The following is a 26,508-nucleotide window of genomic DNA, read 5'->3' on the forward strand; positions in this document are numbered from 1 at the left end:
AACTAACTATTATTGCGATGTAGGCAAGTGTACCTATCGAACAATAGTATAGTTTTAGTAAGACCGAATTGTCGAACCCAAAGGAACTAAAAGTACTAGTGACTGTCTTTTTCTTATCTAGGCTAAGAATAAAGAGGTTTTATTTTAATTAACTAATTATCTAAACTAAGAACTCACAGAGAAAAGAATTGAGGAATTGCTATTGGGAAAATCGATTAAATGAAGACAATACCTAAGGAAAAATCCACCTAGACTTTACTTGTTATTCTGGCTCCGAATCGGGCGATTTATTCATTCAACTTGTTCCGTAGAGATCCCTAAGTTATGTTATTATCCCTATTCAAGACTAATAACATCTAATCCCTAGATTGAATAACTGAGACTTTTCTTTAATTAACACTCTAGGGTTGCATTAACTCGATCTATGGATCCCCTTATTAGGTTTCACCCTAATCTGGCAAAATCTTGTCATCTATTTCTAGGCGCGCAATCAACTCCGTTTAATTATGACAAAAGTACTCTTAGACAGGGTCTATTCCTTCTCTGAATAAGAGCATGTCTTGAATCAGTATCCTGGGATATCAAAACAAGAATTAAGAACACATAATTAAGAACAAGTTAAATATTTATCATACGATTCAGAAAATAATAACAAGATTCGTCTTAGGTTTCATTCCCCTTAGGTATTTAGGGGTTTTAGTTCATAACTAAATAAGACAACATCTTAGAAGAATAAAGAATACAAAACATAAAGAAAATCGAAAACTCCTGAAGGGAAATTGAGGAGAGATCTTCAGTCTTGATGATGAATCCGGCTTCTGAGATAGATCAATCAGCTTCATTGGAGTAATTCCTTACCCACTCTTCTCCGTTTTTTTGTCCTCTTCTAGGGTGTATTTATAGGCTTTGGAATGCCTAGAAGCCCTCGAAAGTGGCCTTTTCCGAATTGGACTTAACTTGGGATTGGCAGGGACACGCCCATGTGCGATTACTTCAGGCCGTGTTCAAGCCTGTTAGAATGGCAGGGGCGTGTACTATACCCGTGTGAGTCGTGCTCCAATTCTACCAGATTGACATAGCCGTGTGGTCTACCCGTATAAGGAGGTCCAGGCCGTGTTCAGTTCGTACTTTGGCCTATTTTCTCTATTTTTGGCCCGTTTCTCATTCCTTTCGCTCTCATATGCTCTCCTAAGTACAAAACATGAAATTAAAGCATTAGGAGCATCGAATTCACCAATTCTAATGAGAAATCATCCATAAAATGCATTAAACATGGGGTAAAAATATGTATAATTTACGGTCTATCAAATACCCCCACACTTAAACATTTGCTTGTCCTCAAACAAAATTCTCAACTCATAATCAAAATAAATTCTTCTCAACTTATAATTTCTATCGATAATATCTCACATTAATCCATAAGTAATCATACATTGAGAATTCAACTAAAAGAACATAAAAGTTTCAAACATTCCAAGTTGAGTATTTAGTCATGCAAACTTAGGTGCTTCCCTTCGTCTAAGTACTTACCTTTGATTCAGAATATCACAGAGTTTCACATCCTCACTAAAGGTTCACTCAAATCACTCGAGGTGTTTAAGGACAATAAATAAAGCACTCAATAGTCAATAATGAAAAGTCATTACCATAGGCTTGCATGAAAATCAAATCTCCACCACTATAATTTAAGATGATACATTAATCAAAAGGTCTTTAGAGGGTTGTAGTGAGGCTTGGTTAAGGAGTGTGGTCACAAGCTGAAAGAAAGGGTTAGAATCGAGATTGAATTAAAAAATTTCCTAACTAGAAAAAGAGTTAATCTTCACTCGCGTACAACAGAGCTTCTCTTAGAATATGAAATTATAGATATGCATACATAGTTTTTTTTTAAGAGCAAGTTACATAACATAGACTAACTATTAGGAACAAGACATAGCTAAACAATTTATTCAATTCAAATCTCGACAAAAATAGGGATTAATTTAGGGGATTTCAACAATAATGGGTTAAAGGTTAATATTAAGGGTAATATAAGAAATGGCTTGTTAGGCTCAATGGGGTTTACTAGGGGTTAATGGTGGAGGTAGGCTTTTCATGGCATGAGTGGGTTAATCCTAAGTGCCTTAATCATTTTGATATATCAAATCAAATGGTGTGGTCTCGACATGCATAATCAAGCAAGTTCTAGAATAACAGTTCAATACCGACGCACTCAAAGCAATAATAAAAGTGAGCATGAAAGGATTAATAGATGCTCAAAACGCTCAAAAATCTCACAAAAATTATGGCTTTTTGATGTTTAGACTCGTGAATTCCAATTCAAAGTAATACCTAGACTTGGGGAAACAACTTATAATTTTAAATTCTTAAAAATCAACTTATCATGCTTGATTTTCTAATGTCTTAAAGTTTAAACAATCAATGCATAAATGCCTATATTTTAATTTAATAAATATCAATCAAAATCATAAGTCAATTAAAATTTATCCTAAACATGATATGAGAGTTTTTCAAGAGAACAAGGTGATTATTCAGGGATTTTTATGAATGAATGCCCCCCCACACTTAAGATGTACATTGCCCTCAATGTTCAAAGATAGATATTATAAAATAAAAATAAGAAAGGGAGAGAAGTGAAACTTCCTGTATTAAGAATGGATGTTGTTCTTGGATTTACGAGATCGAGTATTGGAGATTAACTCTGGATGGCAAGCTTAACTCTGAAGGTAAGCCGTTTTTAAAAAGAAAACAAATGAATCTTAAAAACTTAATGAAAGAAAAATAAAATAAGATAATTATTCTAATTTTTCAAGTGGCACGGCCGGGGCACACGCCCGTGTGCGCCGTGGCTCGGCCATGTTTGTCGCGAATTAAGATGTCGCCACTCGGTCTTGTCGCACGCCCATGTATATAGGTCGTGTCGCTATAAGATCGTGTCGCACGGCCGTGTCTGGCGTGGTTCACTTCTCCCACGGCTGTGTAGGTTCTCCCACTCCCGTGTCATTCTGACAGTGTTGTCCACAGGTGCTAGACACGGATGTGTCGCACGCCCGTGTTTATTTGGCAGATTCGACCACGGCCATGTTGCACGGCCGTGTCATTTTATTACAGCCCGTGTTTGGGGAAATCTTCTACCCTGTTTCTGCACGGCCATATTGCACGGCTGTGTTTCTATCCGTGTTAGTCATACAGCCTTAAGCACGACCATGTGCTAGGCCGTGTGGAGTTGGGCACCTGTGCTTTAAGTACTCTGTTAGTGACCTAAATGTTTAAAACTTGAAATGTAAATAATTTAAAATCGTTAGTATTCGGTTTACCTTCCGAAAAGCGCTTGTTTATAGTCTAAGCTCGACTGTTACCTTGTTGGTTTATTCAGGGCGGTTTGTGGAGTCGTAGCTCTTCTCCATTGACTTTAAAATTCTCACCATTATAAAGTTTGAGACGGTGTCTATTTACTTTGAAAGTACCGTATGATGGGTGACTTACCTCTATTGTGCCATATGGAAGAACAGATTGAATTACGAAGGGTCCTGACCATCGTGATTTTAGTTTCCCGGGAAACAATTTGAGTCTTGAGTTGTATAGTAAGACGAGATCTCCAACTTTAAATTGTTTTCGTTGCTTTAAACGAACGTCATGACGCCGCTTTGTTGCTTCATTGTATAGGCGTGAATTTTTGTATGCATTGGCTCGCCATTCATCAAGCTCGTTCAGCTGCATCAACCTGTTTTTTCCTGCAAGTTCGGGATCAAGGTTTAGAAATTTAATAGCCCAAAAAGCTTTATGCTCTAGTTCGAATGGTAGATGACAACTTTTTCCATAAACAAGTCTGTAAGGTGATGTCCCTATGGTAGTCTTAAAAGCAGTTCTGTAAGCCCATAAGGCATCGTCTACTTTTGTTGCCCAGTCTTTTCTATTTGATTCTACTATTTTTTCAAGGATCCGTTTGAGTTCTCGGTTTGCTACTTCAACTTGTCCATTAGTTTGAGGATGGTATGGGGTGGCTGTTCTATGATGAACTCTGTATTTCTTAAGGGTTTTTTCAAATTGGGTATTACAAAAATGAGTGCCCCTGTCACTGATAATTGCTCTAGGTGTTTCGAATCTCGAGAAGTGTTTTTTAAGGAAACGTACTACCACTCTAGCATCATTAGTAGGTAGAGCTTGGGCTTCTACCCATTTGGACATGTAGTCAACTGTTACTAAGACGTATTTATTCCCAAATGAACTGAGGAATGAGCCCATGAAATCGATGCCCCAAACGTCAAATATTTCACATGGAAGCATATAGTATTGAGGCATTTCATTATGTTTAGATATGCTACCTATCCGTTGGCATTTGTCACATGAAATAACACACCTGATAGCATCTTTGAATAACGAAGGCCAATAAAAACCTGATTCAAGTATTTTGTGTACGGTCTTAGTTCCACTATAGTGTCCTCTGGTTGGCCCTGAGTGGCAATGTTCCAATATTTTTTATATTTTTGATCCTGTAACGCATCTTCTGATGACTTGATCTGCACATCTGTGAAACAGAAATGGATCGTCCCAAAAGTAGTTTTTCATATCATTAAAGAATCGCTTCTTTTGCTAGTGTGTTAAACCTTTTGGGATAATGTTAGCAGCTAAAAAATTTGCGATGTCTGCAAACCAATGTACCTTGGAGTTAGATATAGCGAAAAATTGCTCTTCAGGGAACGAATCATTTATTTCAACTTCATCTAGTTCTCTGGTATTGGATTTCTCAAGCCTAGACAGATGATCAGCCGCGAGATTTTCAACTCCTTTCTTATCCTAAATCTCCAAGTCGAATTCCTGCAATAGAAGAATCCATCGAATGAGTCGAGGTTTTGCATCGGTTTTAGTTAAAAGGTGGCGAAGGGCAGAATGGTCAGTGTAAACAACAACTTTAGACAATCTGAGATATGATCAAAATTTATCAAATGCAAAAACCACAGCTAGCAACTCTTTTTCCATAGTAGTATAGTTTTCTTGTGCAGCCGTTAAGGTTTTGTTGGCGTAATAGATAGGTTGAAAATGCTTGTCTTTTCGCTGTCTCAATACTGCACCTACTGCAAAGTCACTCGCATCACATATTAGTTCAAATGGCAAGTTCCAATCAGGTGTAATTATGATTGGAGCATTAATTAATTTATCCTTTAAAGTATTAAGTGCTTCTAAACATTCCTAATCAAAGTTAAAAGGTATATCTTTTTCTAGCAATTTAGACAAAGGCTTAGCTATTTTAGAAAAATCCTTAATAAATCTTCTATAAAAACCAACATGTCCTAAAAAGCTTCTAATAGCCTTAACCAAACTAGGGGGTGGTAATTTTTCGATTGTTTCTATTTTAGATTTATCCACCTCAATCCCTTTACTAGAAATTTTATGCCCTAATACAATACCTTTTTAAACCATGAAGTGACGTTTCTCCCTGTTAAGCACAAGGTTTGTTTCCTCACATCTTATTAAAACTCGTTTTAAATTTTTAAGGCAGAGATGGAAAGAGTTACCGAATACCAAAAAATCATCCATGAAGACTTCCATGATATCTTCTACGAGTTCGTCGAATATGGCCATCATGTAGTGCTGAAAAGTGGCAGGAGCATTACATAATCCAAAAGGCATTCTACGATAAGCGAACATACCATATGGGCATGTGAATGTCATCTTTTCTTGATCTTCAGGAGCTATTCGGATTTGGAAGTAACTAGAGAGTCTGTCTAGAAAGTAGTAATACATGTGTCCGGATAATCTTTCCAATATTTGGTCAATGAATGGCAAGGGGAAGTGATCTTTTCTTGTGGCGTCATTCAGTTTCCTGTAGTCTATGCAAACTCTCTACCCTATGAATGTTCTTGTTGGGATTAATTCATTCTTCTCGTTGGTCACAACCGTTATGCCTCCTTTCTTGGGGACAACCTGCACTGGACTTACCCAAGAACTGTCAGAAATAGGATAAATAATTCCAGCATCTAGAAGTTTAATTACATTGGCTTTTACAACTTCCTTCATGTTGGGGTTCAGACGTTTTTGAGCTTGCACACACGGTTTGTATTCATCTTCCATCAAAATTTTGTGGGTGCAAAAAAAAGGGCTGATTCCTTTAATGTCAGAAATTTTCCAAGCTATGGCCTTTTTATGTTCTTTGAATACTTGGATTAATTCATCTTTCTCCTTGGGTTGCAAATTAGAAGCAATAATTATTGGTAATGTAGAATTATTTCCAAGGAATGTGTATTCTAAGTGGTTTGGTAATTGTTTAAGTTCCAGTTTGGGAGGCTCCTCAATAGAGGGTTTTTGCTTAAGTTCATCGTTTATCTTAATACCCTCATATTCTACTTGTCTTGATGAATGGTCATTAGGTTCCTCACCTGTCTCATCTTCTTGAGCTGGATACGGTTTCATCGTCTCCTCTTGTATAATTTCCTGAAAAGAGTCTTGAGTAAATGATCAATAGATTCAATGAAATAACATGAATCATCCTGTTCCCTAGAGAATCTCATAGCATCCTAAATTTTAAAGATAATCTTCTCATCACCTACTCTAAGTACCAATTGACCGTCACCCATGTCAATCACAGCTCTAGCAATGGCTAAGAATGGGTGCCCTAAAATTAAGGGTACTTCCACATCTTCATCCATGTCAAGCACAACAAAATCAATAGAGAATATAAATTTATCTACTTTTACGAGTACGTCTTCTATAATACCCCTAGGATATTTAATAGATCTATCGGCTAATTGAATACTCATCCTAGTAGGCTTAGGTTCCCCAAGACCAAGTTGTTTGAACATTTTATATGGCATCAAATTAATGCTAGCGCCTAAATCAGCTAGTGCTTTTTCAACATTCAGACTACCAATTAAGCAAGGGATAGTAAAACTTCCTGGATCTTTCAGTTTGGTTGGCAGCTTGTTTTGGAGTATGGCAGAGCACTCCTCGTTGAGTTCTACTATAGATAAGTCATCAAACTTCCTTTTGTTTGTTAGAAGCTCCTTAAAAAATTTTGCGTAGGTAGGCATCTGCGAGATGGCTTTAAAAAAAGGTAAGTTGATATGTAATTGCTTAAAATTTTCAAGAAACTTACCGAATTGTGCATCAATGTTTTTTTTTTTTAAATTTTACTGGATATGGAACTAGTGGTTTATATTCCACTGGCACTGGTTTGTCACTATTTTTCGGGTTTTTCTTCCCTCCTTTCACTTTCTACGGCTTCTTGTGCTAACTTCTTTTCAGATTCCGCTAACACTTTCCCACTCCTTAGTGTAACTGCTTTGACATGCTCTCTTGGTTTGTTGTTACTAAGTAAATTTCCTAGTGGTCTTTCCGAGATCAGTTTGGATAGCTGGCTTATCTGAGTTTCGAGCTCTTGGATCGATGCTTGTTGATTCTTAAGTGCTGTCTCAGTATTTTGGAAACGAGTTTCTGACACCGAGATGAATTTAGAGAGCATCTCCTCAAGGTTTGGTTTCTTCTCTTGTTGATGAGGTGGGTGTTGAAAACCTTGAGAATTTTGTGGCTTTTGATTCCCTTGACCACCTCAAGAGAAATTTGGGTGGTTCCTCCAACCTGCATTATAAGTATTACTGTATAGGTTATTTTGAGATCGAAAGTTATTGTTACCCATATAGTTGACTTGTTCCTCTTTGGTTGTAGGATTGAAGGATTGATATTCTGTATGCACACCTCCTCCACTTGAGTCACACCTCATTACTGGATGTACCTGCCTAGAACCAAGTAAACCATCAATCTTTTTATTAAAAAGTTCTACCTGATTTGACAGCATAGTAACTGAGTCGACGTTATAAACGCCGGCTGTTTTTGTTGGCTTAGTCCTCATACTTGCCACTGATAATTATTCAGTGACATTTCTTCAATGAATTCATAAGCCTCTTCAGGTGTTTTGTTGTTGATGGTTCCTCCAGCAGCTGCGTCAATCATCTGTCTTGTTGAGGGATTCACACCATTGTAAAACGTTTGAACATGCAGCCATAGAGGTAACCCATGGTGAGGGCACCTTCGCAATAGATCCCTGTATCTCTCCCATGCATCATAAAGTGTTTCTAAGTCCATCTGCACAAAAGAAGAGATATCATTACATAACTTAGCCATTTTAGCTAGCAGAAAATATTTTAGTAGAAATTTTTCGATAATTTGTTCCCAAGTAGTGATGGACCCTCGTGATAACGAGTTCAACCACTGTTTAGCTTTGTTTCTCAATGAAAAAGGGAATAACCAAAGGCGAATGGCATCATCAGAAATGCCATTAATTTTGAAAGTGTCGCAAAACTCCAGAAAATTCGCCAAGTGAGTGTTGGGATCCTCATCTTGCAAACCATCAAACTGAACAAACTGCTGTATCATCTAAATTGTGTTAGGTTTCAGTTCGAAATTATTTGCAGCAATAGCAGGTCTAACTATACTTGACTCAGTTCCTGTTAAAGAAGGTTTAGCATAGTCATACATAGTGCGTGGAGCAGGATTTTGATTAACCGCAATTGCAGGAGGTAGCTGATTGCCTTGGTTTTCAGCCATCTCTTCGATTGGGGGTTGAGTATTGTCTTCTTTCTCGTTCTCAGTGTATCTTAAGCTTTGCCTTATTTCTCATTGGTTTCTACGAATTGTGCGATCGATTTCTTCTTCAAACAGTAATGGTCCCGACGGGTTTCTTCTAGTCATAAACTATGCAAACCTGCCAAGAGAAGGAAAAAGGAAGTTAATAAATAATAATAATATTAAATTAAATTGCAAGAAAAAATAAATTGCTAAAGTAATAAAAATTGAGTGTTCCTCATATTTTAGTTCCCCGACAACGGCGCCAAAAACTTGATTGCAAGGTTTCGTGATAGGTTTTAAATATTTATAATTACTCGTTCTTGAACTAACTATTATCGCGATATAGGCCAGTGTACCTATCAAACAGTAGTATAGTTTTAGCAAGATCAGATTGTCAAACCCAAAGGAACTAAAAGTACTAGTAATGACTGTCTTTTTATTATCTAGCCTAAGAATAAAGAGGTTTTATTTTAATTAACTAATTATCTAAACTAAGAACTCACAGAGAAAAGGATTAGGGAATTACTCTTAGGAAAATCGATTAAATGAAGACAATACCTAAGGAAAAATCCACCTAGACTTTACTTGTTATTCTGGCTCCGAATCAGATGATTTATTCATTCAACTTGTTCTGTAGAGATCCCTAAGTTATGTTATTATCCCTATTCAAGACTAATAACATCTAATCCCTAGATTGAATAACTGAGAATTTTCTCTAATTAACACTCTAGGGTTGCATTAACTCAATCTATGGATCCCCTTATTAGGTTCACCCTAATCTGGCAAAATCTTGTCACCCTATTTCTAGGCGCGCAATCAACTCCACTTAATTATGACAAAAGTACTCTTAGACAGGGTCTATTCCTCCTCTGAATAAAAGCATGTCTTGAATCAGTATCCTGGGATATCAAAACAAGAATTAAGAACACATAATTAAGAACAAGTTAAATATTTATCATACGATTCAGAAAATAATAACAAGATTCGTCTTAGGTTTCATTCCCCTTAGGTATTTAGGGGTTTTAGTTCATAACTAAATAAGACAACATTTCAGAAGAATAAAGAATACAAAACATAAAGAAAACCCAAAACTCCTGAAGGGAAATTGAGGAGAGATTTTCAGTTTTGATGATGAATCCAGCTTCCGAGATGGATCAATCGGCTTTCTTAGAGTAATTCCTTACCCCCTCTTCTCCGTCCTTTTCTCCTCTTCTAGGGTGTATTTATAGGCTTTGGAATGCTTAGAAGCCCTTAAAAGTGGCCTTTTCCGAATTGGACTTAACTTGGGCTTGGTAGGGACATGCCCGTGTGTGATTACTTCAGGCCGTGTTCGAGCCTGTTAGAATGGCACGGGCGTGTGCTATACCCTTGTGAGTCGTGCTCCAATTCTGTCAGATTGACACAGCCGTGTGGTCTGCCCGTGTGAGGAGCTCCAAGCCGTGTTCAGTTCGTACTTTGGCCTATTTTCTCTATTTTTGGCCCGTTTCTCGTTCATTTCACTCTCCTATGCTCTCCTAAGTATAAAACATGAAATTAAAGCATTAGGAGCATTGAATTCACCAATTCTAATGAGAAATCATCCATAAAATGCATTAAACATAGGGTAAAAGTATGTATAATTTACGGTTTATCACCCTTCATGAGTTCTAAAAGTTGTTTTGTGTATGTCTTTGTCTCACATTCAAATTTGATAATAACCTAATCTTAAGTCCAGTTTGGAAAAAAAGGTGTCTGGCCTAGTTCATCTAGAAGCTCATCAATAACGAGTATGGGAAACTTATCTTTGATGATGAGTTGGTTGAGCTGTCTATAGTCAATGCACAACCTCCAACTCCCATATTTCTTTTTTACCATGACTACAGGTGAAGCAAAAGGACTATTGTTATCTTGAATCACCCCACCTTAATTCATTTCTTAGATGAGTTTCTCTACTTCAACCTTTTGGACCACTGGATATATGTAAGGCCCTACCTTCACAACTTTGCCCTCATCAATCAATGGAATCATGTGATCTTGAAGTCGATTATGTGGTAGTCCAGTAGGTGTTTGGAACACATCTTCAAATTCTACCAAGAGTGCCTGTATATCTGGTTGCATCTGAGAATCTGGAATGGTGAGGGATGTGTATTGGCCAGTAGTTAGTAACATTGGACAAGCTTTATATCCAACCATGTTAAAACATTTAGACAACTAACTATTTGACATCAGGTGCATACTCTCCAGAACAATGCATTAAAGAATTTGATGTTGCCTTAAGTACTTGAATTGCATAGTCAAAGAGGAAAAATTCCATATGATGGAACCAAGAGACAACAATAATTGAATTCCTAATACAAGGTCACAAACCTTGACTGGCAGCACCAAAAAATCAATAAGGAAGTAGAAACCTTATGCCTCCCATTGGACAGATCGACATACCACTTGAATGGAAAGTCTGACCCTATTTTCCACCATCACCTTCAATGAAGTGGTCTACTCAACTGATAGATTTAGCCTCTTTATTAGCTTGCATCTAGGAAGCTATGTGTACTTCCAGAGTCCACTAAAATAATCACATCTAATTGGTTAATGTAAGCTAAAATCCTCATGGTATTAAACTCTTAAGAACCATTTAAGGCATGCAAGGACAATACTGGTGGGTTGATCTCAGGTTCTTGGTCCACTGCCTCTAGTTGTTCATTTCAATTTAGGAACTCCTCAGAAGTTACTCTTAGAGTCACCCTCCTGCTTAGGATTGGATTCTATCAAGAGTTGATACAATTAAGACTTAGCCCTTTTTGCTTCTGTCTTCCATTTTAGCTTGAGACAAAGTTTTGACAGGAGTCTTTTGCTGCACACTACTATTGGAATACCCTAAGATTGTTGGTGAGCTACTAGAGGTCAGCAAAGTCTTAGGTCCAGAAAAAAATGAATTAAAGTGATTGACTCCACCTCTTGCAATGAAACTTCTCTTTAAAGGCCCCAATAAGATACCCTTTACTTGCCTAGCCAACAAGTAACCATCTACTAGAGTTTGGGATTTAAATATTCTCAAATACTGACCTTTCTCAGGTTTCAGCTGGTTTAGGAGACTTTGAAAACGATTGTGGTATTGATCAACAAACCATAATTGCTTGAGTGAGACCAATTCTGACATGGGGTCCAGGTATGTGTCAGACTCAAAACGTTCCTTCAATCCCTTGGCATACACCTCCCAAGATAATTGAGGTAACCTTCCCTACCTCTACACAAAGAAGTGATGCCAATGCAATGCCTTGCCATCCAAATACAACATGACCACTCTGACTTTGGCTTGCTAACTCACTCATCCAGCTTCAAAAAATTGGTCCAACTTCGCCCACCAACCCCTGAAGTCTGTTCCATCAACTAGGCATTCTAGTCTGTAAATTTTGTAATTAGGTCCATGAAGGTAACATGAGTTGGCATTTCCATATTCGGTAGATCTCCCTTGAAGGAATCCCAGATAGAAGGCTTCTCAAGATACCCTTTCCCTTGTCTAGACTTGTCCCAACAACTATTAAAGAAGAGTTTTGAGCAAAATATTGCTCGAAAAGAGAATGGAGTTCAGTATGGATCTCACATTTGACAGTCTCATGGAAATTCTTAAGATGTGAGTCAATCTTAAAGTCAATCTTTACATGTAACTGAGACAGTTCTTGCTGCAACATGCTCATTTCCTTTTGTAACTTGGTAGTGACCCCATCGTTGGCCATGAGGATCGAGAGGTTCTGATAACTTTGTTACAAGAGAAAAAGAAACATCTAGTAGAGAAGAGGAAGAAAGGTAGAAAATACAGAGAAAGGAGAAAGAGAAAGAGAAATTTGTTTTCCAATTTAATAACCATCATTTCAACCTTTGGTTTTGCTTTTTAGTGTAACGGCCTTAAAAAACCACCTGACAATTAACAGTCCACGTGTCCCCAAAATGAACCGTTTCATTAAAAGACTAATAACATTAAAGCGTTGTGTTTTAATGTTTCAACCGGCCTTCCCAAATGACCCCATATTATTACAATTAAAACAAAGATAAAGCACAATGTTTTTACATAACAATTAAACTAACTAAAATAACAAAAATTCAAACATTTGCAACAGCTTGCTATTGCCTCGAACACCATTACTTTCTTCTTCCATAACACTTTCCTTCAAATTACAACCAGCTGTATTGAAATAGAAATATAGAGACCAGATGCTTCGAATTCTGCTCGTATTTTTCCCTCTAGTAATAGGCCCTTTTAACTATTTGGCGCTACGTTGCTCTCACACGCAATGGCTGAATTTCTAAAGGAAAAAAATGAATACACTCATGTGGGATGCATACTCATCCGAGTAACATAAGTACAAAAACAGGATGAATCAAGGGATTTAATATTTAAGGCTGTTGCTTTCATCCCTCTCTATTATCTCAAGGCTGTAATTCTTGAAATATTTGAAAAATGATGCAGATAAATTTTGTAGGGGAGCATTCAAGGCTGTTGCTTTCATCCCGTATCAATTATATGCAAGAGCTACCCCTAATTAAAAGGCACACATATGTACAACCTATGAAACGACATTACAAGGACTTGGACGTCATTCAATAATTGCTTGAAGGAGTCCAGAGGCTTACCCCATCAATCTAATTTCATCACTCCTTCAGTCGTGGATATGCCAATTACTGTTTCAGGTTTCATGTTTCCCTTCCCATATATCCCTAATGTATCCATTTCTTGTCTCATTGCACCATCAATAATGAAACAAAATTATACCATTATTTAAAGGAAATTATTCTTTAAAAAATTTTGTAAGCAGATTAAAAGTATCACATGTGTTCTATAAGATATAGTAGAATATATATAAACAAATAAAGCACTTATCATATTTTCAACTATACTTATAGAGTCGAATAAATTTTACTAGTTATGTATCAAATAATTATCCTATATTTGATGTATATGGCATGACATGTTTATATGATTTTGTATGATTTAAACCTTTCACATATTTTGAGTACTATGAAACACCTAACAATTGGGCCAACCTCAAATGTAACCATCCACTGAACTTTCGGCAAAACTTAATTCCTAATTCTGCAAATTAAAGAAGTGGTATTTCTGGAACAAGAGGAGAGATTTGCATGATGTTGCATTAGATTTAAGTAAAAGGACAAATGATGCTTCTATAATTGGAGATTGTGGGTATTATCATATAAGTACCTGCCCATCTTTGTCTAATAAAAAACAACCCTAATTCATTTATTTTTCATATATCATGTATATTAATAAACATGTCAGGTTACTCTTGCTAACATGATCTTACAGTTGATTCTTCTTAGTTTATAATAAACAAATTTCCCCTTTTGTTGCTTTTTCTTCTTTCGGTTACTTGGTAGAAAAGAAATTCACAACTTCTGCAATTAGTTCTTAAAATATTTGATTTAATATAACCTTTTCTTTTTCTTGTTGGTCTTTAAAAAGATATAGTCTCACTCATATTACCAATACAATTATAACTACTCCATTATTCAAAGATAAAATTCTATATAAATCCCTATACTATGAATATTTCGCAGATTTAATCCCTTATTTTTCGAAATGTGAACTTTTAATTTTGAAGGTAACTATTTTCCTTTAATTCTATTAAATAATATGACATGACATAATTTTATTAAATATGTGATTAAAAATAAAAATAAAAATTTATAATAGACTAGGAATGTGAAATTTATGATACTGCAGATGTACCATGAAAAATGAATAGGGGCGGCCCGGGATTATTCAACCTTTCATAATTAAAGAGGGATGCGGAAAGTAAAGCCAAAGTCCAGTGTTGGGATGCATATATAGAATTTTTATAGACACAAAAATGAGGCACCTGACAACAGAAGGAATATATTTCTTTTTTTATCTTTATTTATTTATGTATTTTTCAAATGAAAAGCATGGGAAGTATCAATATAATAAAATTAAAATCTGAATAATGGCTCATTATTAGCAAAATCTTTATAGATAGTTTTGCCTTTACAGATTCCACTCAATATACAATCAATCACGTGTTTCAGAATATGTACATGCATCCGTATATACATGGATACCTTTCGTTGAACTTGGAACAGTAAAAGCTAAAACCCTAAAATGATAGAGTATATAGCTAAGAGATGGACTACAAAAACAGATCTCTGAGTTTGACCAACTTTTTTATTGGAAATATTGTTCATGATAAAAAAAGATTTTGTTCGATGATGTAATTAAACATCTTTAAATGTTAATTCTTAATGATGTAATTAGATATCCATTAACAGCATGTCATAGCTATCCTTTCAATTTTATTTCATCAGTTGACAAAATAAACATCAGACATTTTTAAAATTATTTTACTATTGTTGGAGTGAATTTAGATATGTAAAATCTTAAAATCGTTATATTTTAAAAGTAAAAATAAATCGAAATAATATATAATTGATTTTTCGATAAAATAAAATAAAAAATAAAAGCAATAAAAGAGAAGATTAAGGAGTATCAAATAAACTTAAATTGAGAAGTATGTTGTAGACTTGTAGTATACTAAATTAAAATAAGGATTAAATCGTAAAGATGTAAAAAATTTTGAGGTTTAAGTAAAATTATTCAAAATTTGAGTGGTAAAAGTATAGATATGAGAAAAATTGAAGGATCAAAAAATGGAAATAACCCAATTCTTAAGAAATGAAATTGGGGTGCAAGGACCAAATTGCTAAGTGGAGAAATACGAGGAACTAAATCGTAATTTTACCTAAAGAAAGTAGTAATTCAAGGATTGAAATTTGAAGAAACATGGTAAACTGATCATTTCTTAAATGAGATAATTATGAGAAAATATCATGATTGTTGGCAAAATATAAGCCATTGGATGAGATTGAAAAATAAAATGAAATCCTAGCATTTGATTAAAATGATTAAAGTTAGATTTTTACATATTAAATAATAATATTTTATTATTAAATTGGTTGAGATATTTTGATGGAAAAATGAAAAAACTTCTTCATCTTTTATATAAGTGGCTCATGCCACTTTCACGAGAGGAGGAAAAAATTTTATATTTTATGCAATTTAGTCCTTTGTCATGAAATCTCATTATTTCACCCAAAATTTTTGGAAATTCCTATAGGCACCAAATAAAAAAGATGAAGTAGAGATCCTAGAAAGTATATTCATCAACTTAGAAGCAAGAAATTGGTAGGTTGAAGTGAAGAAAAATAAAAGAAAAGAGATGGATGGTGATGAATTTGAGAAAGAAATAGAAGAAAAGCAAAAGAGGCGAAATTCTTGTAAAAAGAGGTAAGTGTTAATTGTAATTTCATTAATATTCAAAGTATTAAGTTAAAGTATGTAATAACTTGATTGTTAAGTAGTAGTTATGGAAAGTATATTACAAATTGTAATTCAAAGATAGTGGTATAATTTGTGCTATGAGATGTTATTATTAAACTATATGTTAATGATATGTGAACTTTGAGGATTAAATTGAATAATAATCTAAGTATGATGATATACATAATCAAGTGACCTTGTATAGCAATTTAATAGTTGATAAGTAAAATAAAGTTAAATGTTGGTATAAATTATATAAATCTTAATAAGTAAATATATTTGTTAAAACAATTTTGGACAACAGAAATAGTTCAACATTGAAAATTCACTAAAATTGTAAAAATTGATTTAGAGGTTGAATTAGATATGGATTTAAATATTATTGAGTCTAGTTTTACATAAAATAAATGGTGTAACCAATGGAATCATAGTTTATGATATATATGAACGTTTGTGAAACAATGTCAAATTGATTTTGGGCTCCCCGTGTTATGATTTTGAAAAAATATTAAAAATTGTAAAACAAAATATTTAAGAGCTGAAATTTATATTCTTAAAATATTGATGAGTCTAGTTTCAAGGTAAACAAATGGAAACATAATATGAATTTTGTATTGAAAGAAAATTATTTTTTTTGTGGAGAATGGTCAAAGTTTCCTAGCAGCAGAATAGGGGAAATTTTAAATAAAATACTGAATTAATTGGCTTAAGTGAAAATTATGAAATTTTTATGGTAAAAATTTCATTGAGTTTAGTTTTAAAAAAACGGATCTTAATTTGGAACATTGTAGACCAAGATATAAATAATTTAGTAACTACTACTCAAGTGAACAACCTTGCTAAAAATATGTAATTAGTAAAATCATAATTAATGTTACATATAAGCATACTATACTCAAAATCAAAGTGCAACACCCCTATACCCGACCTGATCACCAGATTTGAGTTATGAGATGTCACATACATTATCAAAACTTCTATGATTAAATCACAGACAATTCATAGCAGTCAATAATTAAAATTCAGTGAAAACATTCATTTGACATGAAATAAAGTCAATTTCGAGTCCTACACAAGCTCACGTAAGCTCTAAAGCTAACCTGAGATTGAAATCAGACATAATTGTAAACAATTTAAAATGCAGGATCGGCGTTGTGATGATGACAAATAGTTTGTCACGTCACAACATTAGACCACTCGACGTTGCAACGTCACTTACTGTAATGGCCTCGTCGAGACGACGAGTCTCTCGTTGCACCATGGTTCTATAGGTCATTCCGTGTCACGACGACATTCACATACTATTTTGGCCAAAATGTACCAATTGGAACCTATTTCTAACTCATTTACAGCCTGCTATTCTTTGCACCTAAATGATCTTTCTTTACTTGCATTAAACATACCAAAACATAAACAAATAACCACATTCATCATAACACCAACTTCAACATTTAACCATTCATGTCACACCCGGAAATGTTAAAGGTTAAGTGTCACAACAATTATGGGTACTAAATTAGAAAAACTTTTTGTTTAAGCATAGTTCTAGTATGATTATAAGAATCTTGAAAACTGAATGGTAAATAGTTAGAATTCAAGTTTAGTCTCGTTACATTAGAACCAAGAGTTTTTTTTAGTGGGAAACATTATGATTAAGGGTATTAATAGTACTGACTGACTTGGGATTAAGGGAAATGGTAGTGGAAAGATTATATATGGGAGGATTCTTTCATTTTGGTATTCATTTTCTTCCATCTTCTTCTCTGGTTTGTTATGTAAGAGAGAAAAGTTAAGAAGCAAGTTGCATGAAGGGAGAAAATAATGTATCAACTTAAGTGATTGAGGATTTAGTAAACTGGTATTCTTTCTAAGCTTTTCTGTCTGTTTTGATTGAAGAAAAGGGAAGGAAAATTCAATATTCCAGTTTAATTCATCGAACTTGTATTGAGATGTTTGATGTTGCAACTAACCTTTAAAACCTCTCTGCATGCAAATGAATTATGGTTTTCTTACATATGAATGTCATCATTTTGATCTTGATATGTTTATTATGTTTAGTTAACCGAGAAGGATGAGGTTCAGGTGATAAAGAAAAGCTAAACAGGTGTAATTAGTATCAGCTTTCAGGTATTTTGCTAGTGAGTTTCTAAACTCAAACCCTCTGTGGTTGTTATATATATATCAGTACTATGTTATTGTGTTGTGTTTGACTTCATGTTCTACTGATGATGAGATGAATTATTGTGGATTGTTTATTGTACGATTTTTGTATACAAAGTGATAATTTATAGATGCATCTTTGATTGTATGTTTTAGTTCATTGTTTTCATAAACTTTCATTGGTAAAATAATTACTGAAGAAATTATCACTAAAATGGCCTGATAAGTGATGTGTTTGGTAAGATCTATGTTGTATTATTAATAGTATGATCAATTGAATACTTGTTATATGTCAGTCATAAATATGAACAATATGTGGAGTATTGTGGGATGTTTTGGTGGATGAAAGATGAAGAATGACATGTGTGCATTTTGTGCTACATGATATTGGTTTTACGAAGGTTCGGATGAATTGTATGGGGAATGTATATGCATGATATTTGGCTTTGCGAAGGTTCGGGTGAATTGTATGAAGAATATATGCACATGATATTTGGTTTTGTGGAGGTTTGGTTGGATTGTGTAGAGATATTTTTGCACATGTAAATGATAACCTTAAATGGGTTCTTTCAAGTATGAGACTCTACAGAGTCTAAAGCTTAAAGCCTCATATGTGTAAGCAGGTCCACGACCATGACATATGTTAGTTATGAAAGTTCGTCAGGCTTGTTCTTTAAGTTTTATGTCAAAGTTATATGTGAGATTTTTGTGGGAAAAACAGGTTTGGAAAATACAGCAGAAAATAAGTTTAAGAGAAAAACTAGAGTTCTAATTTTTTTTCCAAAAACAAGAATTTGATTGTGATATCTAAAGTAATAAACACTTAACCAAAATTGTACATTCTCGATTCGTTTAGGATGAATGCTTCGACCGAGTAGTCTTCTCTGCTATCCTCAAGCTCACGTCTGTCAAGTGCAGGCTCGGTTTTAATCAAAAAGTTTTCCACAAAATTACCAGTAGGGTAATTTCACAATTTCTCTAAATTTTTTGGTCAAGTTGTAACTAAGAAAAATATTTCTAGAAACCTTTTGAAATAATTTCTTGAGAGAATTTTCTCTTTATAACTTTCTCTTGAATTCAAGTGTATGAAAAATAATAACCCATAACTCTTTTTATATAGAGAGAGTTTAGAAAGTTCAACTATGATTAAATTTAATCAATTTAATATTAAATTAATATAATACTTATCAAGAAAAATATTAGATTAAATTTAATATTAAATCTATTAAATTAATAAAATATTAAATTAAAATTAAAATAATCATATTAATATTAAATTAATAAAATACTATCAAGATAAGTATCAAATTAAATTTAATATTAAATCTATTAAAATAATATTATATTTGGAATACTTAATTTGAAAACAAATTATTTGGTAAAGCCTCAGTAGGAGTGTGATTCCTCCACTGCTCAACCGTCGAGTAACCATTCATCAGCCACTGGAATGATGTCATTGCTGCCTTCGGCACCGTCGTGTCTAATGATGTCATCTCATGTGCGACACCTTCGCAGCACCTCAAACCGGTCTAATTGTTTCCAATTCAGACCAAGCCAATGACAGCCTGACTTGTTCAGTCTAGTCCAGCCACCTTTTGGACTATTACACCCTATACCCACACTGATCCACGGGTTCATGTACCGAATTTCACAAACCACGTATAACTCAACAAACTCTTTGACAGTCCTATTTACAAATTTTGGTTTCTACAGTTTACAAAATGTAACTTCATTCGTAAACTACTTCAAACAAACATTAAAATTCTTACAAATTTACTATGTTGGTAATTTCTAACATTCGCCATTCTAATTTAAGTGTACTATAGTAATACGTCCAATTTAATTCTCAAGGCGTAGCCTCTAAGGAATACCTCTCAATACACATTGACAACAATCACGCCCCTCCCCCAACTGGCGATGTCTGGCTTGGTCCCACCATTCGATTTTCGAGACAAACTTTATCCTACGAATAAGCAATAAGTTTATAAGTCCCAAGTGAACTTAGTGAGAATCTGCAGGACAACATTATAGTAATAATTCAAAAGCTTTAAGGAATAAATTTTTAAGAGGGGATTTCAACTCCCTGATCATCCTGGGCCTACCACAGAATTCACCGATGAGGTCGATGCCTCCCCCATTTTTCCACAGATAACCGTTGGCGACCTTATTGTCTATTCGAGACACACGCGTGTTATTTTGTGGTAACAATCCTTTGGTGGAACAAGCCCGATTATGTCGTATCCCAAATTCCTTTGCACCTTAACTAGCTTGCCGCGCATAATTGGTTGCAAGTTCATCTGCTTGCCTTTGACTGTCTTCTATCAATAATGTCCTAGGTCTCAAGTTCTTACCTTTATAGTTGGACCTTAAGCTTTTAGTTCATCTCTGCCCATCTTATAGATAACAAAAATTAAGTTCTAGTTTCTTAACGAACTATAACCCGCCACTTTCCGACAAATGATCCGTCTCAAGTAGCCCTTGGTGGACTCTTTCTTCTATTAGCCCAAGTGGTTGAATCTCCAATTAGATCTCGGCGGACTTGACTTCCTATGGCTATCTTTTACCCCCGAACCATTTTAATATTAGGCTCATCTCAGTCATCTATTATAACTTCTTTTTCAGGGTTATTCACTAAAGACATGCAACCTCGTCTATTTTTACTTGCCTTTATTATCTTCTTACTTTAGCGGATCTTGGTCATCCCATTTACTTGTGCTCTCAGACAAATCGTACTTGCCCTGTTACTTTTCATATAGATAATACTTCAATCTCTTTATTCCCTAGCATTATCTTCTTCTTAACCCAATATTTTTGGCAAACTTTGCTTGACGCCATAGCCGAGCTATGATATTACCTAGTCTGAACCCATGTTTAATGTCTTGGTGAACTTCCCCATGTTTACTGTCCTGGTAGACTACCCCATGTTTATTGTCCCAATGGACTAACTCATCTTATTATCGCGACGGACTCTCTATTTGCTATAGTCGAGCTATGGTCTTACTGTAACACCCCTAACCCCTCTTCATCGTCAGATTAGGGTCACAAGCATTAATAACGAATCAAATAATTAATTCAATCATAATCAACATATAAAACTAACTAATAACATTATAATATGCAGAGTAGGTCACAACAATCTAATACTTCCATGCTAGATTCTTATACATTCTAATAATAAATCATGCTATGCATTTTAAAACTTGGTCTTCCACTATCTACACTTTTATCACTATTTATCCCTTCTAGAATGTCTGGATTCGGATACATATTATTAGCATCAGATTATTAGTCTATACTCCATCTACGATTATCTTTTTAATTTATCTTCGATGATGTTAGTGGAATGCACTTAATTTAGGTTTACTAATCCACCCTAATTCAGAGTAAAAGTTACTCTTACAGCCCCTATTACGAGTCTACAGGACCCTAAAAATAGTTTAAAAAAGGCAGGGACTAATTTGAAATAATTTTTGAAGTTTAGGAAATAATTAAAAAAAAATTAACTGCAGGGATCACATGGCCTTGTAGGCATTCGAAGTAGGGACACACGGCCGCGTCCCAGCTTGTGTTCGTGCCCGTGTAACTCACTGACTTAGTTCACACGGCCAAGCCACACGCCCATGTGCCAAGACGTGTACCCTTCAAAATGGCCTCGCATGCCCATGTGCTAGCCGTGTGTCTCACACAGCCAAGTCACACGCCCGTGTGCCTGTCTGTGTGGACCTAAATTGTGCCTTAAACCAATGTACCCTCATTGGTACCACATTTATATCATCAAAACATATTGCTAATGCATCATTCAAATCCAAATTATAAGCATACCAAAATCACTCCATTTAGCCTAATTCATAACCACCTAAGCATCAACTAAAATTCACAAACACCTAATCTGTCTTGGTTCAATTCAACATACCATATTATGGCATCAAACACCAACACATGATTATATATACACCAACCAACATTACACCTATAGCTTTATTTACAATCCATCCACAAAGAAACTATCAACAAAACATCCTAGGTATATGCTGACACAAAAGATCAACATCACCATATTTGAGATCGAGATCGTTGCTAGATGTTGAATCGGCTATCAAAGGTGAAGTACCTAACCTGTGTACAGAAAATAAAATAGTACACTGAGTAAAACTCAGTATGTTTCTATAATCTGAACAATTAAGAATATAATGATACAAAAATGCATAATTTGAATTATATGAACATAATATTATCCAAGCTTATATTTGCCATATACTATTATTTCAATTTCACATGCTATCATATTTGTTTTGTTTAACAAATATCTCAATACACATTTCTAGCTATATAAATAGTTTTTCATATATCAATCCACATTTCATTTAAGCAATAGCATTATTCATTCCATATTCAATTCATGAGTATATAACTCATATATTCCATGTATTTACAACATATTTCACATTCTATTTTCAATTCACTATATCACTTCCATTTCTCCCTACCATGTCATTTCAATATCAATTATAGAACTTTATTATTTATTTACCCTTATTAACACAACTTGGACTTGAATGGATACACGGATCCAACTAACACACTAGTTTGGCACCCAGTGCCTCATTGGATAAATCTAAACCACTAACTGTGCCCAGTGCTATATAAATTGACACACACTGTCTTATCGGTTAAACTAAAGTAAATTGGCAACCGGTGCCTCATCGACTTGAAGTCGAAGAAATCCTTGAACTCTTCATATCCTATGGCATGCCATCTATATCCGACTCAGCCCGATATAGTTAATAGGGTTTAATTTCACATTTCAAATACAACCAATATCCAATTCTCATATTTGTACATATATTCATTTCAATTCAAATAATCAATACATTCATAATGGATGTACCAATTCAATCCATTTCAATCAACTATCAAAATGCAAAATACTCACCTCACACACTTACCAAATACATTAAATCGAATTACAATAATTGACAACTAGGTTCGGATTTATAGAAATACAAACCGTGGATTTCGAGCTATTCGACGTCGATTTTATCCTTCTCTTTTTTAGTCGAGGATTCCAGTACAACGTTAGCTATGAAATTAAAACAATTAAAATACATCAATATAACACAATTCAATATCACATTGACTATTTCAATTTTTACTCAATATTTGCTTAAATTTCAATTTAGTCCCTAAACCAAGACTAATTTTTATTCTTCATATTTAATCTTATATTTTTATACTAATTTCACTTTAAGCTAAATTTAGATCCTTATTTTCAATTGAACCCTTAAATTTCAAAATTTTCACAATTTAGTCCCTATTACTCAAAATTTACAATTTGTTCTACAATTTAATCCTTTTCCATTTCTAGCTTAAAAATCTATCAATTTAATCCCTAATACTAAAACTATTTAATAATAACAACATTTAAAATCTTAATCAATGCCAAAATTACAACATGGGTTAGGTAGTAGCCTTAGGTATCGGGATTCAAAAAACATAGAGATTATAAGAAAATGGACTAAATTGACTAACCAATTGAAGTTTGAACCTTAGAAGCCCCTAGGCCTTACGTGACTTTCTCTTGTTTTCTTTCTTTTTCTTTCTTTCTTTTACATGTCTTTCTCTTCCTTTTTCTACTTACTATGCTATAATTTCATTTATTTTATAATATATATTATATAATATATATACATACTTTTAACTTTTAGTTTATTAATTATAATATAACTTATATATTAACTATTATAATATATATCTTATCATTAATTGTTTTAACCCATTTACTGTCCACTTAAAGAAACAAAGGTAAAATTGCTTCTTTAGCCCCTTTAATAATTTTTAAATCATAATTCAACTTCTACCCTTTTAGTCCTTATACTATATTAACTTTTAATTCATGCAAATTTACTTAACTGAAACCTAATTAACTACACAACTAACTTCATAAATATTTTTAATAAATATTTACGAGTCCGATTTAAAGGAATAGAGTCCCGGGAATGCACTTTCCAACACCCCTGACTATAGGGTCGTTACACTTACACCTTGTAACGCCATATTTAATGTCCTGACAGACTCTATTAGTCACTATAACCGAGTTATGGTCTTACACCTTAAACTTCTTTAGAGGTGTCGCCCCGAAAGACCTTACCACCATCGTGGTAGCGTCCAATAAAGCATGCTAACTGCCGTCGTGGTGTTGCTCTATGAAACCTAATTAACGTCGTCACGGTGTCACCCCAAATGACCAGTCGATATCATTATGTTTCTTATTTAACCTTGATGCTCGAACACTGAAGAGTCCCCTCCACAAGGCCCATAACTTTGCACGTCACGGTTTGCACTCAACAATTCCGTATGGAGGTATCTAACAGGAATTCCATTTTCCTTATTCCTCCGCCTAGTCATCTATTTTGCCATTCCTAACCTTGATGTTTGAACATCGCAATGTCTCATCCATAAGGCCCGGAGCTTCGCACATCACGGTTTGTACTTAATAACTTCGTATGGCGATATCTAATAAAAATTTCTATTCCCCAAATCCTAACTTCATCTAACCCGTCAATAATTTCCCCCGCATTATGCATACATTACTCAAACATATCACACAATTTATCATTAGACATACATCACGCCAGATTATCTATCATCAACTATTTACCATAAAACAACTAGCAGACAACTAGTAAAAGCTCACACAGTATTGTGCATACACATAACTTATGCTTTTTTCAAGCACATACACAATAACTTAGGCACCTCCATACATCAACAACGTGATACATGCAAGTCACATAAAATCATCTATCATCTAGAAGGCAAGACATAGAAATTCACCTAGATTCCTTTATCATTATCTGATTAGCTTGTCCAAACGTCAAAGCCTTCTTTGTCCTAACAGTTAAGCATGACAATCATTTATTGACTAAACTAAAGGTGTTAAACCCTTTAAAAACCCAGAATCCATAATTATGTAATAGCTTTTAAGAGTTACTACTTTACTCATTTCTTCAATCCACAAGTAAAGAGAGGTAATGAAGCTTACCAATTCTTAAATTTCTCTATTATTAAACTTCAATTCTCATGACTACTGCGACATACGGAGCTTCCCTCAACTATATCTTATCCTTTTTCAGTATGATATAAAAAAAAAGAAACTATGGAGAGAATAAGATTTGTAAACAGAATTGAGAAAATTCTGTCTCCACACAAACCTATATATATACTCCGTAGGTACAGTCTTCACCTACCATCCCAACCTTCCATCCTTAATCCTTTTGTCTCCCATTATTGAACCAGCCAGTTCCATCCTAACTGAACCAGAATTGATATCCAACTAAGCAAAATTTGACCACTAAAATTTCTAAATTTATCAGTGGAGACTGAGAATTTGCTAATTCTTTCAATTTAATCCTAACTATCCTTAAAAGTTGGGTAAATAAAGATAAATTGGTGTTACATGGACCATCGACCCAGTTTCACATACTAGGCCTGATTTGACCAATTTTTGGGTCTTGATCTTGGTTTTGGGTTCACAGGACTAGTTTTCGATCTCCAGTCCAATTTTCAAATTCAATTACCTATTGGGCCTATTGTCTGACTTGAAAATTAATTTACAAAAATATCATATTTATTTTAATTAATTTGATAAATTCAATTTTACTTGATCAAAATTAATTTTCTTAAAAATCTCTAAGATTTTCCAAATTCATTTTTCAAAAAAAATTTATTTATTCAAATTTTCTAGTTGACCAATTCTCATGACTACATATCGAATAAATTGACTCAATTAAGTTATTTCCAAATTAGTAGAATTTTCTTTTGATTCAAATGCAATCCAATCGAGCTTTTGTTGAGCTAGCAGAGAGATTAATCAGACATATACAATTAGGCTCGAGTAATTGCAATTATGTTCAGAAGCATCGTTCCTATAATTTGCAATTTACTTAATCATGGAGTTAGTTCACAAGAAGTACCATGATTAAAAACTCATTATTGCGTACTCTTTACGAAATCAATTCATCCAACTGCTTTGTCCAATGACGTCGTCATGTACGTGTTTCCCTCATATGATATCATTGATTCCTTTAAGTCAAATCCGCTCACTCAATGCAATCATGTTTTATCTCAATGTCACCATCATGTCTTCTTAATGATTAATATGATCACTATCAATAAGTTACTTTGATAAATTGCTTGTTAGAGAACAAGCAACCCATGGCCACATTTCATTTTTATTAATCCACACAATGTCAATGAGAAGATATCGTTAACTCTTTAATTAAGTTATGAATTCCATTGTTGCTAGTAAAGCCATGCCATGCACAAGTCATGTACCCAACATACTGGCTATGGGCTCGATTATCTTTAGAGCATAAGCCTCCACTTATATCAAAGCACATGAGTTACATACACATGGTCAGTGACTAACTCAGGATTTAGGTAAATCACACCATGAACGT

The 26,508-nt window shown here is 34.3% G+C and overlaps 1 non-coding gene across 1 annotated transcript; it reads left to right on the forward strand.

The window, feature by feature from the left end:
• The first annotated feature begins 8,005 nt into the window (after nucleotides 1–8,005).
• Nucleotides 8,006–8,112, forward strand: LOC121205254 (small nucleolar RNA R71). The gene has a single exon (XR_005900339.1). It is a non-coding gene; the product is annotated as a small nucleolar RNA R71 (small nucleolar RNA).
• The last annotated feature ends 18,396 nt before the right edge of the window (nucleotides 8,113–26,508 follow it).

The sequence above is a fragment of the Gossypium hirsutum genome, chromosome A08 (genome assembly GCF_007990345.1).
Source record: "Gossypium hirsutum isolate 1008001.06 chromosome A08, Gossypium_hirsutum_v2.1, whole genome shotgun sequence".
NCBI lineage: Eukaryota > Viridiplantae > Streptophyta > Magnoliopsida > Malvales > Malvaceae > Gossypium > Gossypium hirsutum.